Raw genomic sequence first — 24,158 nt, 5'->3', positions numbered from 1 at the left:
ATTTCATGTAATGAGGACCACTTGGAAGTGACTAAGACAGCTAAACCCTATGGTCTGTTCTGTCATTTTCACCTTCTCTACCCCAAAGGAAAAGTATTGTGCCCTTATTCTGCATAAAAAAAAACATAGGAAGTACCATCAAGGGGAACAGGTCCTCTGAGCATAGCCCCCCTCTCAGTGTTGAATTGGCTCTTCTAATTTCAAGCATGTTTCCCTAAAACCAAGCCAAGTAAAACAATAACATTTTCTGCTGTTAGCTAATCAGGTGGACTCTTTGTTTTACCCTGTTTAGCCTTTAAATGCATTCTTATTCCCTTACACATCAACATCTGTTCCCTGTCTCTTCTGATACAGGCACTACCTGAGCACATTTCTCAAATATGGCAGATGTGTGGGTGGCAGAGATTCACTGGTGTTACTTGAGCCAACAGAAGACAGTGAGCAGATTTCTTTTCACTTCAGCAGGCTTATAATGGTTTCCTATGGAAATGCAGAAGTACTTCTGACAGACAGTCTGACTACAGCCTCGGCTATTGCATTGTACTCTGGGAAGTACACAAAGCCCTCACATTTGGCCTAGAGCATACAAATGATCCAGTGTTCACAGCCCGAGTCCAGGACAAGGAAAAACCCTGGTATATTCCTAGTTATGTCATAACCTTGCTTTATGAATCTTCACAAATTCCTGATGGTATTTGTACACTGAAGAAAAAACTGTACAATATTACAAGTTCAGTGAAATTAGTTAGTCCAAAGTGACCTTTCTTTGATAACAAAGAATTCAGCAATAATTGGGCATTGTTAAGTATGAATAAAGGCAATCTTCTGCATATGTTGATACATGTTGATGCACAAATACAGCATGGACTAATAACAAATGAATCAATTTGACTGAGACAAGTAAATGGAAAAAACAAACAAACAAAAAAAAACTACAAACTTTCAGACACAAAATTGGAAGAGAGATGAGGGGAAGCATGGAAGAAGTGTTAAAGATCTAGCAAACACAACCAACGAGGAAAACTTAACTTGATGAAGAAAAGATGTGCAAGAGTGGAAGAGGACAGTGTTCCTAAAATATACAAAGCACAAAGTAACAAACCTAACTTGATATATCTTACATGCTGATTAAGTTAATGTCTTCAATGATTTTTAAAGTAGGATAAAACTGATAAAATAGTTTACTTGTACTATCACATTATGACTCAATAGTTGTATTCATGTGTGATGTGTATATGTACATATGTAAGTAAATATATACCGATGCATGCAAACACATATGTATTTAAATGCTATAGACATGTATGTCTGTGTATATTTATTATGTATTATGTGTGTGTTGCCGTGCACAATTATAATCCAAACCGCATACTTGCCCAGGTGCTAGCGAGACCCTCTGTCACGTGACATCTCGAAAAGCCCCGCTATCGCCTATATGTTTACAACATCTCCCCCCCTCCGAATACTACAAGGTTCAGCCTCGTTAGCATCTACAACAGTGTGTAAACAACTAAAATTAAAAATGGAAAATTTTCATGTTTCTGATGTCTTATTCTCTCTCTTTTTTTTTTTTTTTTTTTTTTTTTTTTTTTTTTTTTTTTTTCCCTCAATATACTTTCTGCTTCACTCTATTTACATGGTCACATTTCCTTTGAAATAAGTAAAATTTAGAAATACTATATATGTTTTCAAAACATTTTTGAGGCAAAAATTTGGCTTGGTGAGAACATTTTGTGTAGCCTCATTTGTGGATTCAAATGCAACACTGAGAAAAAACTGCTTCATGGTGAGGTTGCACAAACACTTGGCCTAGCCACTGCTATTGATGACACTTGGTGATTGACTGACATGAGTGTAAACTTAAGGATGAATATTGAATTAAAATCATTGTTATGTCAGCTGTTCTACTAGAGATCTGCAAGGAGGCACACTAGTTTTCTCTTATGCTATTTGTGAGCAAGCCATGATTTTTGCTTATCTTTAACAACAATTCACCCTAGAATGAAATAGTGTTGACATCTGTTTCCTGGGAAATACTCGGTTGCATTAATCTTTGGACTCCATTGGCTTCTGTGGTCTGGCATGCACCACTGCACAGTTGTCAAGTGCTCTGGCAGAAAGAGCAGATGATGTTTGAAACCATTTTATCTCAAGGATCACATGCCCAACTATCTCTTCATCAAACATAAATGATGCCATCTTCCCTGAGATATTCTTGACATATCTAATATTCACACCTGTACAAGACCCTTCGTCATTTTTCTAAGTCAGATTGCTGTTTACATAAATGTGCTGAAATTACATATTTGAAATAAAATTAAATTGAGCTCAGTGGTCTACATTTTATCCAAAACTTTGGCTCCTTCTTACTCCATCAAAAGTATTAGTTTTCTTCTCCTCACTCAGTTCAGTGTTACAAATAGACAGAACTTTTGCTAGGGCAATTTTATCAGGACCAAATGGCTACTTTCACCTCCACCTGAATTAAAGACAACATTTCTTTGATAACAACGGACTGGACGAAACCAGGATATTTATGTATGGTTCAGATGGTGGTTGTCATCTTGCTTCCTGGCTTATATTCCATTAGCATAAAATGGTTGCCAATGATCTTTCAACATTTGCCATATTCATTAGCATCATCCGTGGGTAATTTCCGTGCATGCAATCTGGATTTAACTCATTTATTTTCTGCCTTGAGAGTTGTACCAGCATTCAGTAACAAAGACCTCAGTCCTTCTGAAGAAACAGACAGAAACTTGGACACTGCTCTGTTTTGAAATACTGAGATGGGATGACCACCTGTTATTTCGCAGAACTGAATGAAGTGATAAGATTGTTTTTCATGATAAAGAAGAATCATAAAGAGAAATTACTGGGATGAGGTGGGTGTGTGAACAGTGAGCATAGTCCTAATCTAATAAGCCATAATGCAAATGCATACATTAAGAATACTAGATAGGGACAAACATCTGCTTAATTTTTGTACATTATCTTAATTTGCTCAGAAAACTCAGATGTGCAACATTGGCCTGTCACTTCTAATTGTTTTGTGTTGCCCTTTGTAGAAACCAGACTTCGATGGATGAAGCATTCTGATGCCTCTGTTAATAAGCTTCACAAATATATGTGATTTGTAATAAGGAAATTCTTCTTGTATTGTATAGATTTTCACTTCTGTAAGACTGAATCAAAATGATCTGCAGAGGCACTGTCTGAACAGGGCTGAGTGGAGAAGCGTTAGCTGAGATTCTCTGTTCAGTCCTTAACCATTCTTAATGCAGGGATGTTACTAGAGTACACATATGTTTGCAGACAAAAGGCAAAGACTCTGTGCTGCTAACCAAGATGTCTTTCATTCACTTTACACAGAGTACCAGCAGACTTGACTGTCTGGAGACTATTTCTAGGTTTGTCCTTGACTCAGAATGTAACTTCTCATAGGTTATTCCAGTTTGCCCTGGTATACTTTGTCCTTTTTGTTTTTCTTAAATAACAGAAGACTTTTCAGTGTATGAATGCTCTCCATGTTGCCGCCTGCTTATCCTCTCACCCCTGCTGCAAGCAACTGAACAAAAAACAATTTGTATATTTTAGTCTTTTGTTGTACTTCTTGTTGTTTCAAGAGAATTGGTGATCCATTTGTGAGAGCAGAACATAAATCTGAATCTGTGCTCGGAAGCACTGCCATAATAAAAATCTTCCTGTCCTTATGAATGGAAAACCTTTGCTACAACTGCAGTATGCAAATAGAGCTGTAAGAACTCTTCTGTTTCAAGTTATAATGACCAAACATACAATCCATGCTGCCATTCAGTCCTTACTACAATTACAGGATGTAATTTAAAAACATGATGTATTTGAAAAAAAACAAGCAAAAAGACCCAAAGAAACAAGCAAGGAAACAAACAAAAAACAAACAAACAAAAAACAAACAAACATGTATTAATAAGCAAATAAGTATTTACAAGCAACCTTGAAGACATTGTTTTATGAACATTTATCTTCTTTAATTATATAACTGGTGGCAGAGAGACGTCCTGGAATTTATTGCTTCCAACTTTGTAAACATTTGAACAGAGATCATCACATTTTACAGCTCACTTTTTTTTTTCCCCCAAACACTTCAAGTTCACTATTTGTAAATACTTGCTTTATCTAAGATACTGCAAATGCAATCAGAAGAGCTAAGTGTACCTACCTGAGATAAAGCCCTGAGGGTTCAGAGCATTTCGAAATGTTGTGAAAAATTCCTTTTATAAATAAAACAGAATGAAGTTTCTAAAAGTGTATTATGGTTTAATTTTAAGAACCAGTTTTGAAAGAAAGAAATAAAGTGGTGCTTTTGTAAACATATCTATACATTATATATTGCATACATAGGAATGAATGCACAAAGGCACATGCATATGCACAGCAGATGTATCAGTATGCAGCCCTAAAAAGGTCCTTTTTAAATCACTGTTAAATTTAATTTTAAAGATTCTCACATAATTCGTTTTTCACCAGCCTCTTTTCCTTTTAAAGGAGATGAAAGGCATTCTTTTCTTCTTCTTCTTCTTCTTTATTTACTTATTTATTTAAAGTTACAATCTCCCTATTATATTAATTCACAACCTAGTCTTTTTCTATTTAATTTTACAAATGAACTGGACATAGTGGGTTTTTTGTATGTGCGTATCTAAATGGATCCTCGTCCTTATTAGTGTTTGTGACCAAACATTTGTGATCTGTTTTAAAAGAATACCCTAATCTTTTTCTCTCTTATCTGGGACTAATTATACCTACATATGAGACATGCATCGAACAAAAGAGTTTTCTTATCTGGCTTCATAACTCTGACCATGTTCACTTGCCTCTAACACTGAGAAGTGAGAGATTCTTGAGAATCTTGGTAATGACAAAAATTATGTTCAAAAGAAGACAATATCCTATGTTGCAATTTTAGGCTCTCTATCTGACTTGTGGAACAGGAAAAAGGTAACTACAAAGCAAAGCACAGTTGTGAAGAAAGATGCAGACCAATAGAAGTGAGAAACAGTCTTTAGTGCATCTTGAGGGGCAATCAGGGTCCTACAAGAACAGAATATCCAAGTTATTCTACTGCAAGAGTCTTCTGGCAGAAGACCTGCCACCCTTTCTGTCATTTTCTAGATGAACAGTTTGTAAATAAATCTATACAGTCCTTTGGGTTCCAAGTCAACAACCCAACAAACCTTTCCTAGTTTCAGAAGGACTGTAATGAAAATCAGTGAAAATTTTACTGAGATCCAGTAAGTATGATGATGACAGCACCCATTAAATTTTTACCATAGTGAGGTTACTTTACTATGATCCGACTTTATTCTTGTTATGTTGACTTGAACAAGTTACTGCAACAGTGCATTTTCTCTGGACGTCTGTAGCAATTTCTGTCTTACCAATCACCTGGAATTTAGCTTGGTCAAGAAATGTTTGATTTAGGAAACTCCTGAGAGTGGATACTGCAGCTGGGGATCAGTAGTTCTCCCTCTTTTTCAGTAGGCTGATTACACAGTATGTCTGAGCCTGCTGCTGCAGAGCACTACATGGGAGCAAATATGCTCATGCTGCATATGTTAGCTGTCTTCATCAGCTATCACAGTTGTTCATTGGAGAAGCAATTTCAGTTGCACTACTGTCTGGTAAATGAGATATTAAGCATGAGGGCTAAATGAAATATGAAGAACTATCACACTTGTCTTGGTTTTCAGCTGAAATACATTGAGTATCCACATCCTTAAATGCTCAAAGTCTCAGGTTTTAAATCTCTGCTGCCAATACCATTTGGGAGAGATGGATGTTTTGAGATGACAGAGGGGCAAAAGAGACTTGTTGAATGGTTGATGGTTAAAGTTAGATCCAAATCCAGTGATAAGAGGAAAAGTGATGAAAAAAATCAGTGTCTGCTAGAACAATTGCTGCTCCTGTCAGTAAATATGGGTACAACAGATGTAGAGATAAACTAGGAATGGATTTAAAGGATTCAGTTTGTGGCATCTACTCACAGACCTAATCATTTTAGGCACTGAGTCATTATACTGGTAGAAGATAAGAAGAAACAAGACCAACATTTCTTTCTCAGTCATTATCCAAAATTAGCTAATCTGGTATTAATTTGACAAAAAATAATTAAGCTACACTAAGATAAAGAATGTAATAGCATTTGTAAAATATTGGAGTATATTTATACAACTTCAGAAGAATAAACAGGGCTTAAAAAGAAAGGAAAAAAAAAAAGGATCAAATTATTGTGTTACTTCATTGTTTCTGCTCTTTTCCTTGTGTACAAATACATGTATGAAAAATATGGCAAGGAATTATGTGTTTGAAGGGAAACAGACACAGCTGATTGTTAGATAACAACAACAACAACAACAACAAAAAATAATTAAAACCAAAATAATGTGTTCAACAATGGTCAGGTGACAGGAAATTCTGGTGAGGATAATCCAGTCAAGACCCACTTGACTTCTTCGAGATAACAGACTCTCTTGCTCAGCACGAGTTTCTACACAGCTGATTGCAAGCTGAAGAAACTGAAGGAGTGGTATGTGGGATTTTGACAGGGGCTGCCAAAGTTTGGAACTGTCTGAACTCAAAAAGGTCTGAGTTATGGTGGGCAACAAATATGAATCAGAGTTCCCAGAGTGATGCTGCAGTAATGCCAGCAAATATGTCCTTTTCTGCCTATCCAATAGACACAAGGAGGTGAAAGAAGATCAAAAAAGCAAGAGTAGTGCTGGCACACTGTGTTTAATGCTGCAGTCCACAACTCATAGTGAATTCTGGAAAATATGAATGGGTGCAGAAAAAAGTTTCAGGAACGATTTGAGTCTGGACAAGATCTGTCTTACAGTGATAAATTTTAAGAATCTAAATCTACTTACTTCATTTAGAAATATTAAGAGTTGACATAATTATAACCTGCAAGTACCTACATGGGGAAGAGATTTCCGATACAAAATCATCTTAAACCAGTAAAAGGCAGAACGCAAGCCAACACTTGGAAGATGAAGTTAGACAGATTTAGACAAGTAATAAGGAGGTTTTTTTTTTGTTTTGTTTTGTTTTGTTTTTAAACGGAAAGGATAATTAACTATTAGAATAACTTACCTTAGGGGCATGGGGAATTCTCCAATCTTTAAATCAAGATTAGTATCTTTTAAAATAAGATAGAATATAGCTCACATAGAGTTTCTAGCCTCATGCAGAAATGCCTGGGTGAGGCTTTTGGCAAGGAAAGATGATCATGAAGATCTCTTCTGACCTTGCTAAAAATATTAATGGCTGCATGCAGTGAGCATATATCCTGCTGTATGATTTCAAAGAAGATGATGTTTGTTCTTCTTTCTTTGTACAGTACTAATGCAAACCTCAGAGCATTTTAGAGAATCAGTCCCTGGATCATCTTCTTAATAATTGTTGTATTTAGTTTTGAACATTGTGAGTCATTTCAGTTTGAAAAGAATTGCTAAAGGCAAATTAACCTAATCAAGCTAGTTTTAGTTAACTGAGGATGAAGTTCAGCAGTCTTTTCTTTGAGTTACCTGCGAACATCACACAAGGATGCTTTTCTGGCTCTTACTGCCCATGCATAAAGGGTAGAGTTAAGGAGAAGTGGCTAACGTGCATTTTTCAGACAGTTTCTTCCTAAATTTTCCCTCCATTACAGGATGATTTTACTGAGAATGATACTTTTATTCATCAGTACCTGAAAGATCACCTGAGGGCCATAGCTGAAAAAAACAAATCAAAGAAGAATCATTCTAGGGCAACACTTCACCTCAGTTGTGTGTTTATATGAGAAACCGTAGGAATGAGAAGAGGATCTTGTGAGATCAGGTAAAGACTGTGCAAGCAGCAAGTTCTTTCACAAAGCACTTTTATCTATAGAGCTGTCAGGTCTTGACATTAGCAGAAATGTTGATGATACTCATAATTGATGATGATGCTCATAAATGAAGATATACCAATGCAGGTGTTCTCCTGGACTGAAAGCTTATTTGGTCTTCAGGACATACGTGAGAGCAGCAGAAAGTAGATATGAGGTCTTCATCCTGTTATCTTTAAGGGAGGCTTTAAAGAGGTGTTTCTACCATACCCTTTAATCTATTTGATAGTTCCTCCATCAGCATCTGCTGCCATGTTCACAAAGAGCTCTGATTTTTTGTAACCCAGCAAAAGAGAGCAGTTTCTGCCTGATTCTTCATGGCTCACTTCACACTTTCAGCTAGGAAAATAAATATTACGTTTATTTGAAAACTGGGCTCTGGGCAACATTGTTAACCAGTGCTGACAGAGCCCAGTGTTTTTGTTTCCTGTGGATTTCTATATGAGTGTGTTCCTAATATCTATGGGCCTCAAAAGCTGCTTCAGTGGTGTTCATGTTATCACGTGGCTCCCAGCTGTGGCAGTCTGCCAGCCTTGGGAGATGCTCATCACAAACCCCTCACCACTACTTCAGAAAAAGGCACAGTAGGAAACAGGGCAGGAATCTGATCCAGACTGTAATGATGCAAGAAATGTGTGGATGTGGCACTGGGGGACTGAATTTAGTGGGCATAGTGGTGATGGCTTGATGGTTGGACTTGATCTTAAATGTTTTTTCCAACCTTGATGATTCTATTATTCTATAATGCTGATATTGATGGGTGGCATCTGCTCTCAGGATGAGAACAACAGGATTATGAGGAATTCATTATCTATATTCAGGTCAAAAACAGAGAAGTATCTTCATTCTTCATTATTAAATTACAGTAAATATGATGCCTCTTTTCTGAGGCTTGCTGTCACAGTCCACCAGGATCGTAAGAAGCAGATCACAAAAATAGGCATACATCTAACTCTGCTGTGGGTGCCAGGCTGCACATGTCTTTTGTAGCATGAAGCAACTGAATAGAAGCAGGTCAGTGTATAACTGTGTTCTCCCACTGAGCTTTTACTGCTCACCATGCTGAGTTTGATGAAAAGCATACTGTCTCATGCTGTTTCACAGCATGCTGTTTCACAGCAGCTATTGCCTTTGCAATAATTTAATTTATGCTATTTGCTAAATAAATGTCAGGCCCTGATGACTCGTGATTGCTGGGATCTTCCTTGACCTCCTTTCCCCCTTGCTTTGCCTTCCTTCCCCTAGATGGCAAGATTTTAAAAAGCAGCTAGCTAAGCAGAGGATGAAGCTGGGCTGAGGTGCATACTCTCCTGAATGAACAGAGGGCTCCTTTCTCAGTTGCAGTCCTGGAGTTTTATCATTTCTGAATGGTAAATCTTACCCTTGTGCCATGGCAATGGGACACATCTGAGACTGCTTTGCTGTTTCCCACTAGCTCAGCACTATGGTGCCACTTCAGGTGCCAGTGGATAAATAAGGATATTTCATGCAAGCAGTAAGGCTTTTTGCATGACGAGACATTTCTCTGCAGGAGTAAGGCAAGCAGAATCTGTTCCCTGGTGATTTCATTTTCAATGCTGCTGAAAAGCTGCTGTGTTCCTGCTTCAGTGCACTGAACATCAACAAATACAGTACAAGCAAAATTTGATCTAATATTTATCTCTAGCATTGAAACAATACAGTGATCTACAAACCTTGCTGCCCATTCCTGCCCATGTCTTCTTTTCTCCTGGAATATACTGTTTTTCTGATTTGAATCATGCATCCGCTTCTTTCTCTCCATCATATTTGAAAAGTTGTGGCTGTCAGGTGAAGTCCCGGATCACTTCCCCCCCATTTCTAAGAAAGGGAGCAAGAAAGACACACAGAACTGCAGGTCTGCAAGTCTCACCTCTGTACATGGGAAGAGCATCGAACAATTCCTTCTTGACAATATGCTTGATCACATGAGAAATAAGCATGTGATCCAAGACAACCAGCAAGGCTTCACCAGGGGAAGGTCATGCCTAACCAATCTGGAGGCCTTCTGTGATGGAATGATGGCATTGGTGGACAAAGGGAAGGCAACCAATGTAATTTACCTGGACCTGAGCAAGGCCTTTGACATGGTAGCCCATCACATCCATATGTTAAAACTGGAGAGATGAGGACTTAATGGATGGACCACCTGATGGATAAGGAATTGGCTGGAAGCCTCAGACAGAGGGTGGTGATCAGTGGTTCTATGTGGTATCCTCCAGGGATCTGTCTTGGGACTGGTGCTCTTTAACACCTTTATCAATGACATCAACAATGGAATTGAGTGCACCCTCAGCAAGTTTGAGGATGACACCAAGCTGAGTGGTGCCAGCTGACACAATGGAAGGAAGGGATGCCATTCAGAGGGACCTCAACAGACTCTAAAGGTGGGCCCAGGTGAATCCAGTGAGGTTCAACACAGCAAAGTGCAAGGTTTTGCATTTCAGCTGGAGGAATTCCAGGCATATATACAGATTGGAAGGAGCAGTCTTTGAGAGTAGCCCTGCAGACAAGGACCATGGGGTCCTGATGGATGAAAAACTTAACATGAGCCAACAATGTGCTCCTGCAGCTAGGAAAGCAAATGGTATCCTGGGCTGCATTAGAAGAGGGGTGGCCAGCAGGGACAGGGAGGTGACTGTCCCTCTCTACTCTGCCCTTACCATGCCCCAGCAGGAGTACTGCGTCCAGGTCTGGAGCCCCCACTACATGAAAAACAGGGAGCTGTTGGAGAGGGTCCAGAGGAACACCACAAAGATGATCAGAGGCCTGAAACACCTTCCCTACAAAGACAGGCTGAGGGAGCTGGGCTTGTTCAGACGGGAGAAAAGAAAGCTGTGGGGTGACCTCAGTATAGCCTTCCAGTACCTAAAAGGAGCCTATAAAAAGGAGGGGAGTCAACTCTTGGAAAGGGTGGATAACAGCAGGACAAGGGGAAATGTTTTGAAGTTGAAGGAGGGAAGATTTAGGTTGGATGTCAGTTCTTTACTCTGAGGTGATGAGGTGCTAGAACAGGCTGCCCAGAGAGGTTTTGGATACTCCATCCATGGAGGTATTCAAGGCCAGGTTGGATGGGGCCCTGGGCAGCCTGGTCTAGCATTAAATGTGGAAGTTGGTTGCCCTGCTTTTGGAGGGTGGGGTTGGAGCTTGGTGATCCTTCAGGTCCCTTACTGGTTCCCTGGTTGGGCCATTCTGTGTGATTCCGTGACTCTTTGAATAATTTGGGTCAACACCTTGCACCTATGAGTAAGAATATACCTATGTCCTGGCAGGTGTGGTTCCCAACATGGAAACTCTGGGGCAGTGTGTAATAATGAAAGCAGGTCTATCTCCTTATGGCAAAGACAGAAGTTCAGCTCATCACAGTATGAACATGGAAGCACCACAGCTCTTCTTTGAGCCAGAGTTCAGGCTGTGGTCACTGCAGGTTTCCAGTCCTTTTCTTCTGGTTCAGCCAGGAATAACTGGAGGCTAAGAAGTCAACTACATTCCCACTTTCCCTCCTACAGACAGACAGGATCCATTTGGCTTTAATTTCCTCTTTGGGGTACTAGCAGTTCCCCACCTTCTGGTGGGAATCCAAGTCCAAGCTGCTTACCCAGACCACTCCTTCAGACAAATTTTCCATTTTCATTTCAAGTCATCCTGCTTGGTAATTGCAGCAGCCCACTGAGATGCAGGGAGAATTCCAGTGCCTTGGAATGCCTCCTTTTAGGGTCTGGAGATGCAGTGACAAAGCAAAAGTCTCACTGATTCCACATCTCTTCTCCTTTAAGAGAAGTCAGAGAGAAGACATGCAGCCCGCTAGGGCTAAGTCTGGGAATTATACAAAGAATAGGCACCTTCATAAGTCGATCAGCATGTTTCTGCATCATGAGAACAGGCCCACATTAGTGTTGAGCTCTGGCAAGCAGTTCTGTGCTCATTCTCCATCTGCAAAGACCTTCCACCACAGCAGGCTAACTTAGTGTACTTGGAATGATACTTACCCATCCCATGGGAGTCACTTTTGCCGAGTTTACCATACCAGACATTTTTGCAGAAGAACACCACTTGGGGAAATTGGAGCTCATTGCTGTGATCAACAAGCTTGAAAGTTAAGGGCTCAGGATGGTGAGGAGGCAGTTTTGCAGCCTTCTGCAGGTGGGGTCCTGAAGTGAGGCTTGAAGCAACATTATATATGTTACTATATACATATACATACAATATATCACTGCTTCAGCTGTTTAAATTAGTTTCAAAAGAATGCTATAAAAAGAGTAAGGCTACTAGTACTAAGGTCTTTTTTTTTTTTTTTTTTTTTTTTTTTCTTTTTTTCTTTTTTTAATCTGAACTGTGTGTAATAGCAGAAGGAGGTCCTCATTCTGACTGATGTTCTTTCTCACTGACAACTCTTTCTCATGGCTGTGTCATAGATTTTGTTTTCCAAAAAGATGCCTAAATTTTTAGGACTCTTCAACACTTATCCTAAAATTCTGGTAATGTTTTTTATGACACTAACATTGCAGATTTCGGGTTTTGATCATTCAGACTTTACAGTCTTTCATAAAGAGTTTACAAGGCCAGTCCTTGCCAAACTCTGAAGCCCATGTGCATTCTTGAGCAAAGCTATAAAAATTTCCATACAAACTATGATCAGGGAAATCTTTTGTATTGTTGTTGTGGACTGTTGGTTAGTTGTTTGTTTGTTTATTTTTTAATTTCCGGACCATTACATAACATTTACTTTCTTCCCACTTGACAATTTGGAGCAGCTCTGTGAAATCTTGGAACAGAAAACAAAAACAAAAACACAAAAACAAACACGTATTGATAAGGCGTAATGACTTTTCTTGGAATGTTTCTGCCTTTGACTGGAAATGAGTACATTCTCATTGCAACAAGAAGTGGTCCAGTTCAGTTTGCCTCTGGACTTGGGAAAAATGCAGTTTTTGATCTCCTATTAACACCTAAGCTCTCTACAGTTTTGAGGTCTTTTTCAATGCAAAAGAACACTGTCCTAAAAAAAAACAAAAACTGAATATGAATGCCAGTTATGTATTTTTTACAGGCTCCAGTTTATTTCTCGCAAGAAAAGGTAGCCTTTTTTGTTTTTCAAGAAATAGCAAAACTGCTAATGAAACACTGTAAACTGGGTGATGCTGGGCTCTTGTCTCTGCTGTAGTTGAGTCCTATGATCTTGTTCTGCAGAGACGATATTAGAATCATGTTTGTCATCATGACAGTGTTACAGGAAATAGAGAAAATGTATAGAAAGACTGGGTAGCTGGTGACATCTTTAAATTTACAAATTTCCACATATTTTAAAAAAACAAAACAAAACAATAATCTGTTTCTAATTCTTTCAGAACTTTCAATTGGATGCAGTCACTATTTGAACTAATACAAATGCCAACTTGGCAAAATGCAGCATGACAGCAGTCTGTAGAGACAGCCTAAGCAATGCAACTTAAATGAAACCATACTTGTGGGTGTTTCTGCTGTTGTTGTTTTGTTTTGTATTTGTTGTTTGTTTGTGGGTTTGTGGTTTTTTTTTTTATTTCCTGATCAGATATTTGCTGTCCATTTGGATGTACAACATTTGATTCAGATAGAGTTTGTCAGAACTGGCAAAAAAATTAACAGATCTTTCCAACTGCAGATGCCAAAGATCCAGTTGTTAGTGATGTCATTTGGATTCTTTATATTGACTCCAATAGACTTTGGAGAAACATCTCAATGTTCGTTGTCTGTCAAATAGCATTCATAGGCACGGTCAAATGCAGCTGAAAGGGGTCAAAAATACTGAAAACTATGTGAATCATTCTGTAATTAATTGTCTTTCCCCCCTTTTCTTCTTATTCCTTCTCTCCCATTCTCCAAAATATCAGTTCCCTATTAGTAATATTGGTGATACTGGATTAAACTGATAGAAAAATGTTTGGAGGGCTGATGTGGGAATAAGGTTAATCAGAAAGATCAAAATATTGTCTTTGATACTTCCATGCATGATAAAATTCTTAATGTTTAGGGGACAGTATTTTGTTTGTTTGGTTGGTTTTGCTTTTGCTTTGGTTGTTTTCTGATTAGTTTTTATGTGATTGCGTTTTCTTGTCATTGTTGTTGTTTTTTGCTTTGCTTTGCTTTGAAGGGAGTACAATTAGATTTGCCAAATGCAATTTTTTATTTCCTGGAATTCACAAAATGTTTATTAGGTAAAGAATGTTTTTGGCAAGTTTTCATTTCAAGGAAAGAATTTATTTATTTTTTTTTATTTGGATCAAACTGATCTTTGTTTTTATGTTCTTTTTTCCTTTGGACTCTGAAGTGGAAAATAGCAAGTCCTTTCAGAGCATGATTTTTTTAATATTCTTTGAGCAAAGGAAAGCATTAATTTTCTTAAAAAAAAAAAAAAAGAAGAAGAAGAAGAAGAAAGAAAAAAAAAGAATTGATAAAAATGAGCTTTGTTCTTAATGAACACTTCTGTTTTTCAAGTAAAATATTTCATCATTCTTTAAGCTAGGAACAATTAGTTTGACAGACTGTTAAATTTACTTGTGGAAGTTTATGAGTGCCTGGTGGGACTTACTTATAGTTGGATTTGTCTATCCTTTCGTTTTCTCTTTTTGTCTGTTCTGTTTATCCCATCACTTCCCATATATCCCACCACACACCATGACCTTCCCTTTCCTCATAGGCTCAAAAGCTATATTGCCTCAAAGGAGATGAAATCTGTCACAGAGAGTATGCAGCTCAGTCTGCAGCATTGTTCTAGAGTTTTTCAACTAACAAATGTAAGAGAAATAGCTTTGTAAAGACTCATCTTTCTATCACAACCAGTTTTGATGGAAGTCTGTTGTTTTCTAAGCAGTTTATGTTCATTGCTGCTTCCATGGGAACACTCATACAACCTGTTTCACACTGTATAGGCATCTCGTCTTCTAGGCACATTTTTGATCTTCCTTGTCCTTTTGTATTTGCTCCTTCTGTCAGCTATGAAATCAGAAATACTAGTTAACAACAGGAATGGCTGATGAAGAGTGGAAAGCAGAGGTGAAATGAGTGGCTTGCAGATAGGCCATGACTTTGAAACATTTCTTAATGATGACTGTATTCATTAAAATTGAACAAAATTCTAAATTAACAGATAAATTACTAGCTGCAACTACCTTAACTACTTCCACACTGACTTCATTCAGTTCAGTGGAGATGTTATATTAATTCAAAAACTAGCTTTGGTATTTTGTTTTCAAGTATCACTCATCACAAAGTTTAAAGAAAGCTTTACCTCTGTGTACTGCATGAGATTCCACAAATATGGTTTTTGCAGATAGGATTTAAGGAAATGACATTTCTGAGAGTGGACCTGCACACCACAGTCTCTGAACAGAAGACAAACATTTTGCTTGGTTCAAACAAACAGTGTTTGTAGTACTATGATGTTTTTAACATCTGCTTTTTTTTCCAACTGAAACTTGAGGTCAAGAGAAAATAATGATCCATATAACCTGAGGTCTGACAGTCTCAGGTTAACTCTTAATGCACTCACTTGTGTTTAACTGCAGACCTTCATTACAAACTAAGTTTTTCTTTTAGATGAAAAGTCTGTTTTAGAAAATCAGCTAGTTACAAGTCAAAATCTTTGATCTTTAGGTTTGCAGACGGTGTTCTTATCCTCACAATAGCTCTAAAGCTGATTTTTTAAAATATCATTTTGCTGCCATTATCAAGATATTTCAAGATGCTGGTGCTTACATGAAGCTGGCATCTTTAGAAGAAACAAAATTTTCTTGGCAATGTAAAGTAATTTCATGTTAAAGAAGAAAGCTGACATATTCTATTGTGGGAAAAAAAAACAACAACACACAAAAACAACAACAACAAAAACCCTCAGTCCTTATGGGGAATACTTTTATGTATTTCTGTCAGTCTAAAAGCTGAAAAATCAGTTACTGAGGAATGAATATTGGATATTTTATTTTACAAGCAGGGAAGAAGGTTAACATAATTTCTCTGAGAAGACGCAAACCAGAAACTCTAAGGAACTGACTACAGCTCTATCCCATGAAGGCCTCCCTTCCCTCCCACGGTGATTTTCCCAGCAGGATAATATTTGTGCCAAATATTGATAATCGTTTTAGGTAAAACCATAAATTGGAATACTTTTTATTTCTATTTGCGTGGTCTGAGGGAGAAGGAGGAGGAGAAGGAGGAGGAAATGTTCTCTTGGTACATCTAAATTTTGGAGAGCTTGCTATAGATTCAGGAATGAGGATCTCAGATAAAAAACTGAAGAACATATTGTCAACCATCAATAACATTTAGAAAATTCACTGTTTAATTTTTAAATGAAGTAGTATATGAGGTTGTTACCAAGAGCCTGAAACAAATGCATGTACTTAATTCTGGTAATATTTTATAATCCCAAGAATTTTCTGTGATATTCTTTCTTGTAATTAACTCCCAAACAACAGAACAAAAACTGCATGTTATGTGTGTACTTTCCTCTTACTCCAAGCTGTTATTATATTTCAGGCAATTATATATGTATGTATAAATATGTATGCATGTGTGTGTCTGCCTTTGAATTCACATATGTGTTTTAAGAAAAATATTTAGCTGATAGACAATAGTGGCAAGATCATAGCCTGAATATGATATCCCAGAATAGCAAACCAGGTTTCTCTGTGTACTTCTGGCAGTTACTGTGTGTACAAGAGATTGATTGCAGTGAGGAAACACACTGTACTTTCGGTTTCACAGGGCTCGTATAAAATATGACTGAAAAGGAATTTTTAACAATATGAAAGGTATTTTGCCTGCATCTTATCAAAGTAAAAGGAATGGTAATTTCCAAAGAAACACATGTAAACGCTTCTGCAACATTTATTTCAATTGTCATGCAATGAAATTACTCTTCCACAACAGCATTTACTCTTTGTGCCAACACACTGCACTTTCTAAGGCAAAAGATTTGTAATACCACAGGTACTCAGTTTTAACTAAGTGTTATGCAGAGATCATTTTAAGGCCTAATATTTAGAGTTAAACTTGGATAGTGACCTTTTCATTGCTTTGCATATTTCTTGCCTGCATATTGCTCTTCAGCACTATGGGTTCAATGCTCAACATGTTGAGGTCAGGCTTTTTCAGATCCTGCAGCTGGCACTGTGCCATACCTCAATGCAAGTCAGAATAGCTACAGGGCTGCTTTATCTTGTGCCAATTGGAAAGGCTCCTTCAGGACAGCTCGTATAGTACTCACTCCTCTGTGTGCTAAACATCTTGTTGTGGCTCTGCTTGCTGTGGAGTATTCACTTCTGTTGATATCAAGGACACCTTCACACTCACAAGCAGGGGAAAACTGACCATCCAGACAACTCTAAATCCACCAGGCAACAGTGGCGTGTCCCAAAAAAGATGTCAGTGTCAGGTATTGATCAAGCATTTGATTTTCTGTGGTACTCACTGCAGTAACACATGAAAGACATCATTGAGCGTAACTGCTTGTGGCACTCAAGTAAATTGTACTCTTATCTTAGCATCATGAAATTTCAGTTTTCATTAACTTTGTAGTGCAGCAAGTCAATGCTTCTGCTAATCTTTTAATGAAACATCAAGGTTCTCACTGCAACCTCAGGCAATGCAGAAACTAAATAAGCTGCGGATCTAATCTTAAAGACATCTTTCTTTTTGAGTGCTGTGGGCTCTGAACAAGGAAAAGATTATTGTTGAGGCTGATTCTGGATTAATTTTGTTTTTGTTTTTGTCTTTGTGAAAATCAATTCAGCAAAAGTTTGGCTGAAGTCTTTGGAGTTGGAATTATCAAGTACCTCACAGAAGTTGCAGTAGGACCAGATTACCTGGTTGAACCGCATCTCTGGAAACAGACATGTATTGTCTTGGCTTTCTTTCCTTTTAAAAGAGACTTAAATTCTCAGCAGGTGTAAACTGGCACCTTTAAGTTTAGGTAGTGAAGCTACTGAAGCTATGTCAGTTGACAACTGCAAGCCAGTCCTAGAACTTGTTCTCTCCTACAGCAGTTCTATGGAGGCTTTTAATTACCTAAAAAAAAAAAAAAAAAAAAAAGCTTAACAGTAAAGAACAAAGAATGAGCTTGCATACTTATGGAACAGAAGGCTTTAGGCAGTAACTCAGCAGTGAAGTGCTATAGCAGCTACTGTTTCATTTCTTACTACTCCTCCATGCTGCTATTATGCACATGTTTTTTCCTAATTTAAACATTAATGAAAAAGTCTGACTTCAGAAATGAATCAGTTCTTACTAGTTCATCTAAAAAGCTTTTTCATCATACAGTTACCTTACTATTATTATGTTCAAAATTGTGGGTTGCTCAAAGCTGTTGTGACTTGCACATGTCCCAGTAGCTCTGCAGCACAATTAGGAAGGCTCCAGAAGACTCCACAAGTAGGTCTCCAAGAAGACCTTCCCAACCTGAGAGTTCTGCTTATGCTTAAATCATGCCTAAATCCTATCCTCCTGGATTTAGTTCACAATTACCAAAGAGAATAGTCCTCATCAGTAACATTTTCTGTAATTTCTTTGTGCATACAAGTTGTGCTGCTTCTTGTTTGCTTCCATTGCCTACATACAATGTCTCTGCAATCTTCGCTGTCTGCAGAGAGAAACCCATATGGTTCACATTTTTACAAAATATTACCTCGTATCATCTTGCAAAATGGTTTAAAGATAGTAGATGGAGTAGATGGAAAAGGGATTAATATAATTCTAACTAACATTAAAAAGAAGAAAAAAAAGTCACTTATGCAGATGGACAAGGCGACTGTCTTAAATAATAAGGTGCCCTTTGTATAATCAAAATAATTTGGATAATATTTTCATTAGTTTCTAGAATGCTGATAGGGAAGATGAGTCAGCAGACTAGAGGGATTCAGGATACCTTTAGCAAATCATTTCATTTTCTTCTGAGCCTCCTCTGAAGTTGAAATGACTGTTTGGTGCGGGAAGGCAAAGTTTATGTTAGAATAAACAGTTTAGATGACTATATGTAAAAATCAGACTGTCATGTCCACATCCAAATAGTGTCATAGTTATCTTTGTGTGACTACAGATGTCATTACAGAAATGCATTTTCTCCTTCCCTTAATGTTTATGAAAGTAGCCAGCTGAGTTATTAAAATGGCTTATTTACCTGTGCAACAGGTATAACGTGCCACAAAAAAAGTAAACATGCTTTAGCTGTCTTAAAAACAGACATCATTATGACCTCCCAGGGATCATTTGGAAGAGACATGATGACTCAGGTTAAACTGATTTCAGTTTCAAACCATGACCACAGTTTTTCCTAGGGACGGCCCTCTTCTTTCATGCAGATTCCTGCCTGTTTTTAGGAAAATGTTCAGACTCAAGGCATCAGTGCTGCAGTGTTGGTGCGGATCCCCTCATGGCATCTAAATTTTTGGCACCATTTTTCTCTAAGTACTGATCCCTGGGTTGATGTTCCTAGAAAAAGGAACCCACAGGAAACAGGTCTCTTCATACAGCCACCACTGATATGGGATTTGCCTTCCTGATAGGCCAGTGGATAAAGGCAATGGTAGACTCATATTACAAAGCACGGGAAAAAATGCTGTCTGGCTAAAATGAGGAGATTTGTGCAAGTCCGATGAATATTCAGTGGATATTCATTTCAGGGCATCTTGAATATCTCACTTTGGTTTCAATTTTGCAAGTACTCCTTGCATATAATTTCTGAATGGAGAGACTACTGGGACTGCAGAACCCACAGATATGCAGAGTTGTCCTATGCAAAAGCAAAAGAGCCCCAGAAAAATCTAATATCACTGTTTGTGTGAAAAGGTGACCAAGAATTGCAGCCTTGCCTTAGATTAGAGGTTCTTCAGAGACAGGTTCTGATTTTGTTGCACCAGTATCAACAAAGTAGTCCAATGATATCAGTGGCACAGGTCTCTCATCTTTCTTACAGACAGGACTTAGGACCAAAATTCTGCTGATTTGCTGATGTTGAAGTATTTTCACTACTCATCATGTAAACAGCTTCTCCATGACAGGTGCCGAAACTGGGCACTGAAGAAGAAAGGATTTCTGAGAAGATAGTGTAGGGTTACTGCTGTTTCCTGTCCCTCTGTGAAATTATAGGCATTTATCTGTTTTATTTAGCAGAAAATTAATAGAAATCCTATTTAAAGAGAAACAGTGCATGTAGAGAATACATAGTTGATCCTAACATGGCTCACAAGATTCAGTCTTTCTTTGGTTGCACAAAGCTAGACATGTAAGAGCTACTCCATGTGCATGTCACTGTATGTGTGTGTGTGTGATACTGGAGATGACTTCCTTACTAGGGCTGGACTATGTAATATAAGGTGTGTCACACAGACTGCTGTAAATCAGTGCAGAAGCTGTGGCCTCCTGTGTGGAAAGTATCTGGCAGATTCACAGATTCTGCAGGGTCCCAGAAGAGTTGTTTGTCTCCACATGTTTCCACGAGGGAAAAATACTATGGGGAAAAGCAGCAGAAAGTAAAGTCAAAGGCATCTAGAAATGTTTAGAAACACAGTTTTAAATGATCCCTTCCTACTCTTCTATGTTCTGGAGCAATTTCTCAGTGGCCTCAAAAGTATGTCGGTATAGTGCATGACAAGCATACCTGTGGACAACTTAATTGCACCTGATGGTAGTTAAATCAATGAGCATTCTCTAAAGAATGCAGAGGATTAGTAGCAGCATGGAATGCTTCCACAAAGACAAGCACACATCAGGGAAGCTTTCATCACTGCACAGATTAAAGAAATCAAATTTCATTGCTTCTTGTTAATTGTTTTTCCATAACAAACAACGTCACATTCAGGAGGTGGGCTGGGAGGGCTGTTGCAGTCTATTTTCAGAGTTTGCATACACGTCATGATTTTAAGGAAAGCAAGGCAGCTCTTAAAATGAATTGCTGTTTACTGATACTTCATAAAAATAAATAAAAGCAGATTAACTAATGGGAGGGAAGCTACTTAAAGATTTACTGCAACTATTATGACTGTGGACATGAAGCAGTGGCTACCAAATCCCACACCTCCTTCCTTCATGTCTTTTGTTAGCCAGGAAATATCCATGTCTGATGAAGATCAGAAATAGCTCTGTTAGCCTGAATAAAGCTTCCACTGCCAGTTCACACCAACTACTGGTATGACATAACAGCCTCTTCAAAGCTCAGGCAATGTGTTGAGTACCTGCTGAAAGACCACCATGTAAAGTACATGGAGAGTGTATTTGGTCTGCTTTTCTTGTTGAACAAGAAGTATATTTGGAAGCAGCACCAGAATCCTAAGGGAGCCACCGAGATTGTCTCCTTATAATTTAACACATCAGCTCAGTAATGGAGAAGGAAGTTTTGTCCTTGGTCACCACCTCACAGCATATGACATATCCTCCATCTCAGTCCCACATGATTCTAGCTGTAACAAGTCTACAGGTTCATCTTGCTCACAGCTCTGCTGCCCAACTACAATAGATGATACCTGCTTATGGCTCTGCCAGCATGTTCTTTTCTTGGATCACCAGAACCCGAGGAGGTAACTCTGGTAGAGATCCATGTGGGATGCAGCCTGCAGCTCACAAGCAATCTGAGCTGTATGATCTTTCTTTGCTGAACCAACATGATCCCTAAAGGCAGCTTTACACCTAAATTTCTTTTGCAAGCCACTGTCTGGAATTAACTAGCTGTTTTTATTTTACACAGTACCTGTCCAAAGCAGAACAACACTTGAACACGTCCATTTCTGCTATCTGTGCCCAGAGATGCAGCCTGTAGGTTTAAAAGGATATCTTTCTCTGTTTTTTCCTTTGTAGACTCAGTCAGTGTCTTGGCTTTCAAGGTGTAGTTTTTTTTTTGTTTGTTTGTTTGTTTTTTTGTTTTTGTTTTTTTGTTTTTTTGCATTTGCTTTGAATGTATTTTTGTTTTCAGCAATGTATTTGTTTTAACCCAGCTCAAGAGCAGGAACATTCTGCACATGGTCTTATTATCTTGTCTGTTCCCTGAGGACTGTGGAGAGGCTGACTGAAAAGCGAGGATGTTTTTTATGTCTTTTAGGGGTCTTGTTTTGTGTTTGGTTTTGTTTTCTTCAAAAAATGATTGCTTTGTAAAAGAAAGAGGTTGGAAAGAGCATTGAGTGAAACCTTCTATTTCTGGAATTGGTGGAACATGATAATAAAACCTCCTCCTGATACTCTTATGGGATCTAGAGACTGTGATGACTGGAGGCCTTACATCCCGATGCCTATGTGAGGGTACTGTGGCTTGAGTTTGGAAGTTTGGATGGGAACTAGTGGGAGTTAGAAGACAGCCAAATATACATCTGTTAAAGATTAGTCTTAACTTCCTTGTTGTGCTTATGGTGCTTATTCCTTACTGTGCTTATTTCACCTCCAGTGTTGAAACAGCCATTCCACTGAAATGGTGCTGCCGCCTCTCAGGAGCTCCAGAGAAGATTTTGTCTGGATCTGGAAACCTTGTAGTAGCAATCTGCAAAGCTCAGCCTTTACAGACTTCAGTCTGCCCTGAGGAAAAAAAAAGCACTATGTAATTGGTTGTCTCTCTTTCTCTCTCTCTCTCTCTCTCTCTCTCTTTTTTTTTTTTTTTTTTTTTTTTTTTTTTCCCTAGTGCTGGAGCTTTCACATCTCTCCACCTTTGTATTCATTAATATAAGAGACATGAGGGAAACACTAACAAGTACTTTCTCTTCCTACAGACATTCTGAAAGGATCCCAGTCACAGATGTACACTCAGCTGGCAAATCTCATGGAAAGGGGAGAAGAGATCAGACAGTGGAGTGATTTGAGTGGTAGAGAAATGAACTGGGTAGGGATGGAGCAGACAATACACAGGAGATTAGGTACACACAACTGGAGGTAAACAGAGCATATGAGATTAAGGAGATGAACACTGCCATACAAGCAGTAGGATCATGCAGGAGACAGTAATTTATTTGATTACAACATCAGATAAAGAGGTGTGAGTGGTGGTTGTGGGTGACAATTCTTGCAACATCTTGATGTAAGAGATGTTTCTTGTTAGAATGAGGAGGGCTCTTTGTAACATGTGCACATGCTGAGCTCCTGTGGATACATAGTAATGTAGTGGTGTTGGGAGACAAGAATTTTAGAAGCTGAAAAGAAACAGAAAATAATGCTTGGTATCTAAAATGCTCAGGCCCTGATTCTTGCTCCATGGTTTATTTATTTATTTATTCTCTCTTCAGGGAACAAAACTGGTGCTTCCAGACACCTGAAAGGAGAGGCACAGCAGATCAGTCCCAGTGAAAAGCCCTCTCCATGCCTCAAGTGAACCTCCCAGTCAGTGCTGCATCTGGGTCAAGCACAGCCTCACCGGGCTGCAAAGCTAAATCTTCCATGGGAACTGCTTGTGGAAAATTAGAGCCTGGGAAATAGAACCAAGCAGTGCTTGTAGACATAGGAATCAGAAAGGGCCACCTGATTTGGACAGTTCTGAGGGATGATTTGGCCAGGAAAGGCATTGAATACCATGGAAAACATTACAACACAGAAAGCTGAATTTATAGCAATCCAAAGGAACCATGGTGTGTGCTGAGTCAAACATTTTCACCTGATGTATATGTCTGGCTTTTGAAAAACTATTTTTACACCCTATTTGGCTCTTTAAAATCTACCAGATTTCACTCTTTAATCTTAAAACTGCTGAGAAACTACATTGTTTAGTCTCTAGATTAGAAGAAAGACCAAGAAATATGTGAAAATCATCAGATCATTAGAGTTTCTGCCTCAGCTGTTCATACCAGGCTTTCCCTGCTGCTCAACTGTTAGTTACAACAAATAAAAATGGTATCTTCTTTGTCAGCACAGTAACCTGCCATGATTATTGTTTTTTTATCTGGAATACTTTACTCCTCTATCAGATTAGAAAGATTTAAATGAAATCTGAAAAGGGATGGAAAAAGTTGAAAGAAAACAAATGCAATATAGGTAAACATAATGCTTAACTTTATTCATATTAATTTAAGAAATTATATAGTTATTTATTAAACACTTAGTTTCCCATTTCTAAGGGGACATTAATTTTGTTTCCATTGTTTTTTTAAGTTGTAGGGAGATAGTGAATTAAGTCTGAATTTTCATCTGGTTATTGACTTAATAAAAAATATTTGTTGAATTTGACCTGGTATGTATGCTGTGGTATTGTTTTTAAGGATTTGAATTCATGCTGGCATCCTAGAGA

The sequence above is a fragment of the Excalfactoria chinensis genome, chromosome Z, assembly GCF_039878825.1.
Source record: "Excalfactoria chinensis isolate bCotChi1 chromosome Z, bCotChi1.hap2, whole genome shotgun sequence".
In the NCBI taxonomy this organism is placed as follows: Eukaryota; Metazoa; Chordata; class Aves; order Galliformes; family Phasianidae; genus Excalfactoria; species Excalfactoria chinensis.
This window is presented reverse-complemented; position numbering follows the sequence as displayed.